Genomic DNA, 7500 nt, shown 5'->3' on the forward strand with positions numbered 1-7500 from the left:
TATGCGTCTTATACGGACAGGATTACATAATCAGATGGTACCGTACGTATTTGCTTTTGATTGGATTTTTTTCGTTGGTGGACATTTTTTATAAGCTTTATATAGATAGCTATATTTTTCATGTCTGTGAGGCTTGTCTATACACTGTTTTTCAGTTCATTTTTGAGACACGCTCCAATTCACGGAGATCATGAAAACGCGCCCTGTTCGTTTTATTTTATTTTACAAAAGCACAACGTTTTCTTGTTGTTGTGAGTTTACACAAATAAAAGTAGCTGCGACTGATGTATTATTCTCTTCTGTATGACCAGAAATGATGGAGTATTTAAGTTGTTTCCACTGTTGATAGGAAAATGCGAGTGATGGCACCGGCGCCTCCATGTCATGCAGTGCGCGCTCCACACTCCGCACAAACACTCGGATATGCGCTTAATAATAGCGAACATTATCTAGGTTAACGTTAGAGCGAGCGGCCATGCCAGACGGATAATCCTCTTCATGTTTAACAAATCAAATTCTGTTGCATTTTATTGCGCCAGTTTGAGAAGGGCGGGTGAAACACTTAGCCTATACAGATATACGCCCAACGCTGGTGTTTTTCTTTAAATAAATTTGTTTAGGCTTTAAAATAAATATTGTTTGTGGGCTAATTAATGGCACAATAATATGTTTATTTTATTGGCTACTTATATTTTTCATTTTTGTTTTGCATTGAATACCATTTAAAGGATTTGCTGTGCACCGCAGTGCCATCCTCCCATAGAAAGACACGTTAAGAGCCACCTTTATTTTCATTATAATAAAGGGTTTCTATAAAGGTGCTTTATTTTAGGTGCTTTATTTTATTTTAAATGCTTTATTAATAAGGTGTGTACAGAATTTGATCTTTTAACATTAATGTCCATTGGGGGCTGGTATTTCTTCAGCTTTTTGAACGCATGTATGATAAAGACATGATTGGCTATCAATTTTATGTGGATAAAGGCATATTTTGTACATGACAACATATGTCCTTATAAGGCCAAGAAAATATGTTGTTTTAATGACATAGCATCTCGTTATTACGAGAAAAAGATGTCGTTTTAACGACCTAAGATCTCGTTATTACGAAAAAAATACGTCGTTTTAACGACATAACATCTCGTTATTACGACATAACATCTCGTTATTACGAGAAAAGATGTCGTTTTAACGACATAAGATCTCGTTATTACGACATAATTGAGTGGAAAAAATAATATCTATGTGGCAGCAGTGCGTCACCGTACTGATCAAATTTGAAAACACACTATGAAATTACATAAAGCAAAGTGAACATTCACATGCCCATCTGTGCAGACTAGAATCTGCTTTGATTTGCCATTTAAATGACTTGAACAGTAAGTGTGTTTTTCTCCATGTGCGCCTGAAGGCCTCAATCTCCTGCCTAGCAAAAGCCCAGAGGAACCTTCTCTCAGACACTGAGATACACTGAGATCCATATTTTTCAGCTAAAAAAAACATATTGTATATAATCTGTACGTTTCATTAATGAGTGAATGGACAAAATGTTTACGTTTTTAATGTTACCGTGTTTTTACCAGGCAAATTTAAGATGTTACAAGAACTAGAGCAAAAAAAACATTTTATGCAAGAAAATATTTGTATCATATTTTTATCATTTTTTTTTTTTTGAATATATCATTAAATCAAATTTATATTAAAAACATAATGTGAGAATTACCAGTATGAACTCCATTGACTTCAATGGATTTACTTCAATTCATTTGAACGTAAAACTCATAACTGCTCAAAATTTACATCATCCAAACAACATCAATATTACTCTGTAAACGTTTATGTAAGTTTCATTAAAATGAATATATTTTGTTTGAAAACAGTCACTTTTGTCGCAGTATGAAAGAAAAAATGTGTGTGAGAGTGTAGAAGAGAGGCGTTTTACAGAAATTAAGACAAATCTGATAGATGTAAAAAAAAAATTAAAAATTTTTTTTTTAAAAAAATCAGCATAATTTCATGTGTAAAGCCACAATTCACTTCCGGGTCAAAACAGACCTGAAAGCAACATGGATGAAAAATAGCCCTTGGCTAATTCTGGTACATTTGCAGGAATGTTTTTATTAATGTACAATGTCCCTGTCAAACTAAATAAAGCTAAAAAAAAGAAAGAAAAAAAAAACAGGTATAACAATTTATATGTCTTAAATTTTTATCAAAAAAAAAAGAAAAAAAAAAAAAGATGTATTTTGGCAGTCTCACTATATACCCAACGTTTTATTTTCATACTAAAAACTATGGATTTAAAAAATATATATATAATATTATGTACCTCTTCTCAGTCAAAGCAGACCCAAAAGCAGTAGGGTTAAAATGTATGTTTTTGCATTAAACACTGCATTAAAATGTCCTGAAATCAATTCTTGAATAGCAATGACTTTGAGTTGTTTGGGCATAATCATTAAAGCTGCAGTCGGCAAGTCTGGCAGATTGAGGGACTTAGCCACAAATGTTGAATGTTTAAACTCTCATGCTACCATCGAGTTGGTGCTCGTCAGTGCGTGCGCACCAGATCTTCTGTGAACGCACCGTCTCTTCAGCATCGAAGCATCATTTTCTTTTCCTTGGTTGTTTTGGACCTCCTAGCTCTGGTTGTTAACTGAGGAATTGGAAGCTTGTTAGTAGATTTTCTCTCCGCCATCGCGCTTCATACAATCCAACACACCTGCGAACTTCAGGCGTGTGCATGTGATGTTGTAACGTGCGTGAGGGGGGAGGGGGGATCTGTGGCGTGTGCACGACCTGTGATTGACAGTCAGATCTCACACAGCCCTGCGCTGATTGGACCAGAAGAACCGGGAGCGGTGGATTTTTGCGAAACAAATAACAGGCTCCAGGTGGAGGTAGAAGCGCGGGGGTTTTCTAAAACCGGCTGATTTATGGTGTTCTGTCGGAGCATAGTGTCGGTTTCAGTGAATATGATCAAAAACATCTTGCCGACGGCAGCTTTAATTTAGGGGTAAAGTGCAGATTCATTGATAGAAACAGCATCTGAACGTCAGCGTGTGTCTTCAGCATGAGTGTTTCTGCTCCTGTGAGACGTGATCATGACCTCTGCTGTGATTGGTTAACCTCTCCTCTTTCAGAAGCACTGCGAGTGCTCAACACTGAGTCTGGGAGGTCGATGTGCTGATAGTTCGACACCATAACCTTCTGAGTGACCCATTTCTGGCGGCAGAGAAGCAAATCAAACTCGCTTTAAATCCTGTGTTTCATTATCTGCCCCATTTAAAGCAAAGACAGGGATCAGGCGAGTAGAACCGTGAGTGTTTGCTTCATGTAGAGTGTGCTCATTCTCTCTCATGTTGACTGAGTGTGTGTGTGTGTGTGTGTGTGTGTGTGTGTGTGTGTGTGTGTGTGTGTGTGTGTGTGTGTGTGTGTGTGTGTGTTTCCTGAGCCCGTTCTCCTGCGTGTCGTGTTGCTGCTCACACAGATCTCTTCCTGTGCCATTTTCCCAAGGTTTGCTCCAGCGCTCACTCCAGTGCCAGGGTCATTACCTTCTCCACCGGAGAGATCCCGTTTATACAAGCTTCCCACATCCTGACATTACAACCTCCCTGAAGGGCTAGGAGTGGGAAAACCAAACTTACTCGCTGTTAAATACAACTTGCCTCACTTAGTTCATCCACATATACATACACATCATTCTTTGACCCTGTAATGTTCACAGCTGGATCTTCAGTGAAACGTCAGGCTTCTCTCTGGTGACGAATGCAGGTCTTCTCCAGTCATTTATTCCTCTTAAACACAAGCTCACCTTGAGCCACGCCCACATCTCAACAGCCAATCAACAACCAGCACACAGAACCAAGACCCGCCCTACAATTTTCTGTTCTAATAATCTGCTACATTTGGATGTACATCACAATACGAGAGTAAATATCTGTCGCTACTTCTGTTTCATTGCAACTTTAAAGGGATAGTTCACCCAAAAATGAAAATTAGCCCATGATTTACTCTCCCTCAAGTCATCCTAGGTGTATATGACATTCTTCTTTCAGACGAACACAATCGGAGTTATATTAAAAAATGTCCTGGCTCTTCCAGGCTTTATAATGGCAGTGAATGGAACCCAAATTTGAAGCCCAAATCATAAAGTGCATCTATCCATCATCTGTCCACCATAAAGTGCATCTGTCCATCATAAAGTGCATCTGTCCATCATAAAGTGCATCTATCCATCATAAAAGTGCATCTATCCATTATAAAAGTGCATCTATCCATTATAAAAGTGCATCTATCCATCATAAAGTGCTTCTATCCATCATAAAAGTGCATCTATCCATCATAAAGTGCATCTATCCATCATAAAAAGTGCATCTGTCCATCATAAAGTGCATCTGTCCATCATAAAGTGCATCTATCCATCATAAAAGTGCATCTATCCATCATAAAAGTGCATCTATCATCATAAAAGTGCATATATCCATTATAAAAGTGCATCTATCCATCATAAAAGTGCATCTATCCATCATAAAAATGCATCTATCCATCATAAAAGTGCATCTGTCCGTCATAAAGTGCATCAGTCCATCATAAAAGTGCATCTATCCATCATAAAAGTGCATCTGTCCATCATAAAAGTGCATCTGTCCATCATAAAGTTAATCTGTCCATCATAAAATTGCATCTGTCCATCATAAAGTGCTTCTATCCATCATAAAGTGCATCTATCCATCATAAAAGTGCATCTGTCCATCATAAAAGTGCATCTGTCCATCATTAAGTGCATCTATCCATCATAAAAGTGCATCTGTCCATCATAAAAGTGCATCTGTCCATCATAAAAGTGCATCTATCCATCATAAAATTGCATCTGTCCATCATAAAGTGCTTCTATCCATCATAAAGTGCATCTATCCATCATAAAAGTGCATCTATCCATCATAAAGTGCATCTATCTATCATAAAGTGCATATATCCATCATAAAGTGCATCCATCCATCATAAAGTGCTTCTATCCATCATAAAAGTGCATCTATCCATTATAAAAGTGCATCTATCCATCATAAAGTGCTTCTATCCATCATAAAAGTGCATCTATCCATCATAAAAGTGCATCTATCCATCATAAAAATGCATCTATCCATCATAAAAGTGCATCTATCCATCATAAAAATGCATCTATCTATCATAAAAATGCATCTATCTATCATAAAAGTGCATCTGTCATCATGAAGTGCTTCTATCCATCATAAAGTGCATCTATCCTCATAAAAGTGCATCTATCCATCATAAAAGTGCATCTATCTATCATAAAAGTGCATCTATTCATTATAAAAGTGCATCTATCCATCATAAAGTGCTTCTATCCATCATAAAAGTGCATATATCCATCATAATAGTGCATCTATTCATCATAAAAGTGCATCTATCCATCATAAAAGTGCATCTATCCATCATTAAAGTGCATCTATCCATCATAAAAGTGCATCTGTCATCATGAAGTGCTTCTATCCATCATAGTGCATCTATCCATCATAAAAGTGCATCTATCCATCATAAAAGTGCATCTATCCATTATAAAAGTGCATCTATCCATCATAAAGTGCTTCTATCCATCATAAAAGTGCATCTATCCATCATAAAGTGCATCTATCCATCATAAAGTGCATCTATCCATCATAAAGTGCATATATCCATCATAAAGTGCATCCATCCATCATAAAGTGCATCTATCCATCATAAAGTGCATCTATTCATAAAGTGCATCTATCCATCATAAAGTGCATATATCCATCATAAAGTGCATCTATCCATCATAAAGTGCATCTATCCATCATAAAGTGCATATATCCATCATAAAGTGCATATATCCATCATAAAGTGCATCCATCCATCATAAAGTGCATATATCCATCATAAAGTGCATCCATCCATCATAAAGTGCATCTATCCATCATAAAGTGCTCCACAGGCTCTGCGAGGGTTAATAAAGGCCTTCTGAAGCGAAGCCATGCGTTTGTGTAAGAAATATCCATATTTAAACCTTTATTAGCCATAATAACCAGCTTCCGGCAGTTTTGACGCCTCTCGCGGTTCAAACAAATAGAGCTGGACGACAAACTCGAGCTCCTCTTCTCTTATATTGAAATCCTCCCACATTTCTCTTTAGCATTTCTTGTTTTAGACTTTAATTCGAGACAAAGCCTTTCCAATCCGGTGTAGAAGTGAACTGAATTATTCACGAGGTGCTGCTTGACAACTGCATATGTTCTCGTTTCTCCACATCCCTCTGTTCTCCAGACTGAGATCCAGTCACTGAACTTACTGATCCTGGAGAGTTTCAGTGTGAAACCGCATCAATGTCTGTTCACTACAGCACACTGACACACTACTCTTCTATTGCTGCAGTAAATCATGTGTGTAGTGTGTACAGTATGCACATTTCCAGTATACCTCCAGTACAGCTGTCAAGATGAGCAGTAAATAATCTGACGTGAGCTTGTGTTCCCAGTGCTGTAGATGAACTGGAACTATATCAGCCATTACACACTGTCTTCCTTCTCATCATTTCATCAGATTGCTCAAAGTCAACAGCCACAAACATGTATCAAAAATGCAGAATCACTGTGTTAATTTGTATCATGAGAAGCAGACACTGAAGCTGGAAATCATGTCTACTGTTCTCCATCAGCATTGGTACAGTGTAGATTTCTATTCTGAGAACCTCACACACAGACTAACATGTTTCTGATCTCCCATAACCACTGGATATCTAGACTAGGACAGCGATGTACAACCACAGACGCTGCAATACACTACACAACTGTACAATCACACGCTAAACACTCGTTATCATACACTAAACGACTGAGCGTCACACACTACCAGACTTTCACAACAAACTCACGCAGAAACACACTCCTCATTGCTTTACACATAATGTGTTCTAACATCAGCTCATAATGTCAAACATGTCTGATATCTGTGGAAGCTTGTTTCCGCCACAGAATAAAACATAGAAAAAGGTAATTACGACTTTTTATCTCACAATTGCGAGTTATAAAGTCAAAATTGTGTGTTATAAAGTCAGAATAGTGAGATTTAAACTTGAAATTCTAACTTTTTTCTCATAATTGGGACTTTATATCATGAAATTCTGACTTTATATCTCAAAATTGCGTTATAAAGTCAGAACTGCGAGAACTGTGCCTTTTTTATTCTTTATTCTGCGGTGGAAACACACTTCTATAGGAATCCTTCGACTGGATGATTCAGAGTCTGAAGACACACACGAGTCTGTCTCTGTTCTCCTCCAAACTGACCATTCCTACATTTTCCAGTAGCACCTCAATGCAGAACACGAGATCCGGGGGGCGGAGTTGGATCCAGATATAAGGGGTGGAGATTGGTAGGTTTAGGGGTGGGTTTAGGGTTCAGGGGGTGGAGACGGGTAGGTTTAGGTATATGTAAGGTGGGAGGAGTTGGATTTTATCTGAC

The 7500-nt window shown here is 37.8% G+C and overlaps 1 protein-coding gene across 1 annotated transcript in view; it reads right to left on the minus strand.

Moving 5' to 3' along the window:
* LOC307154097 (LIM and calponin homology domains-containing protein 1-like) overlaps positions 1 to 7500 on the minus strand; it is a gene marked incomplete at its 3' end in the record, with an annotated part of 57849 nt that overhangs the window by 30220 nt on the left and 20129 nt on the right. The gene's annotated exons all lie outside the window — the stretch shown is intronic.

Source organism: Squalius cephalus, assembly GCF_949319135.1.
Source record: "Squalius cephalus genome assembly, contig: scaffold_72, whole genome shotgun sequence".
Lineage (NCBI taxonomy): Eukaryota > Metazoa > Chordata > Actinopteri > Cypriniformes > Leuciscidae > Squalius > Squalius cephalus.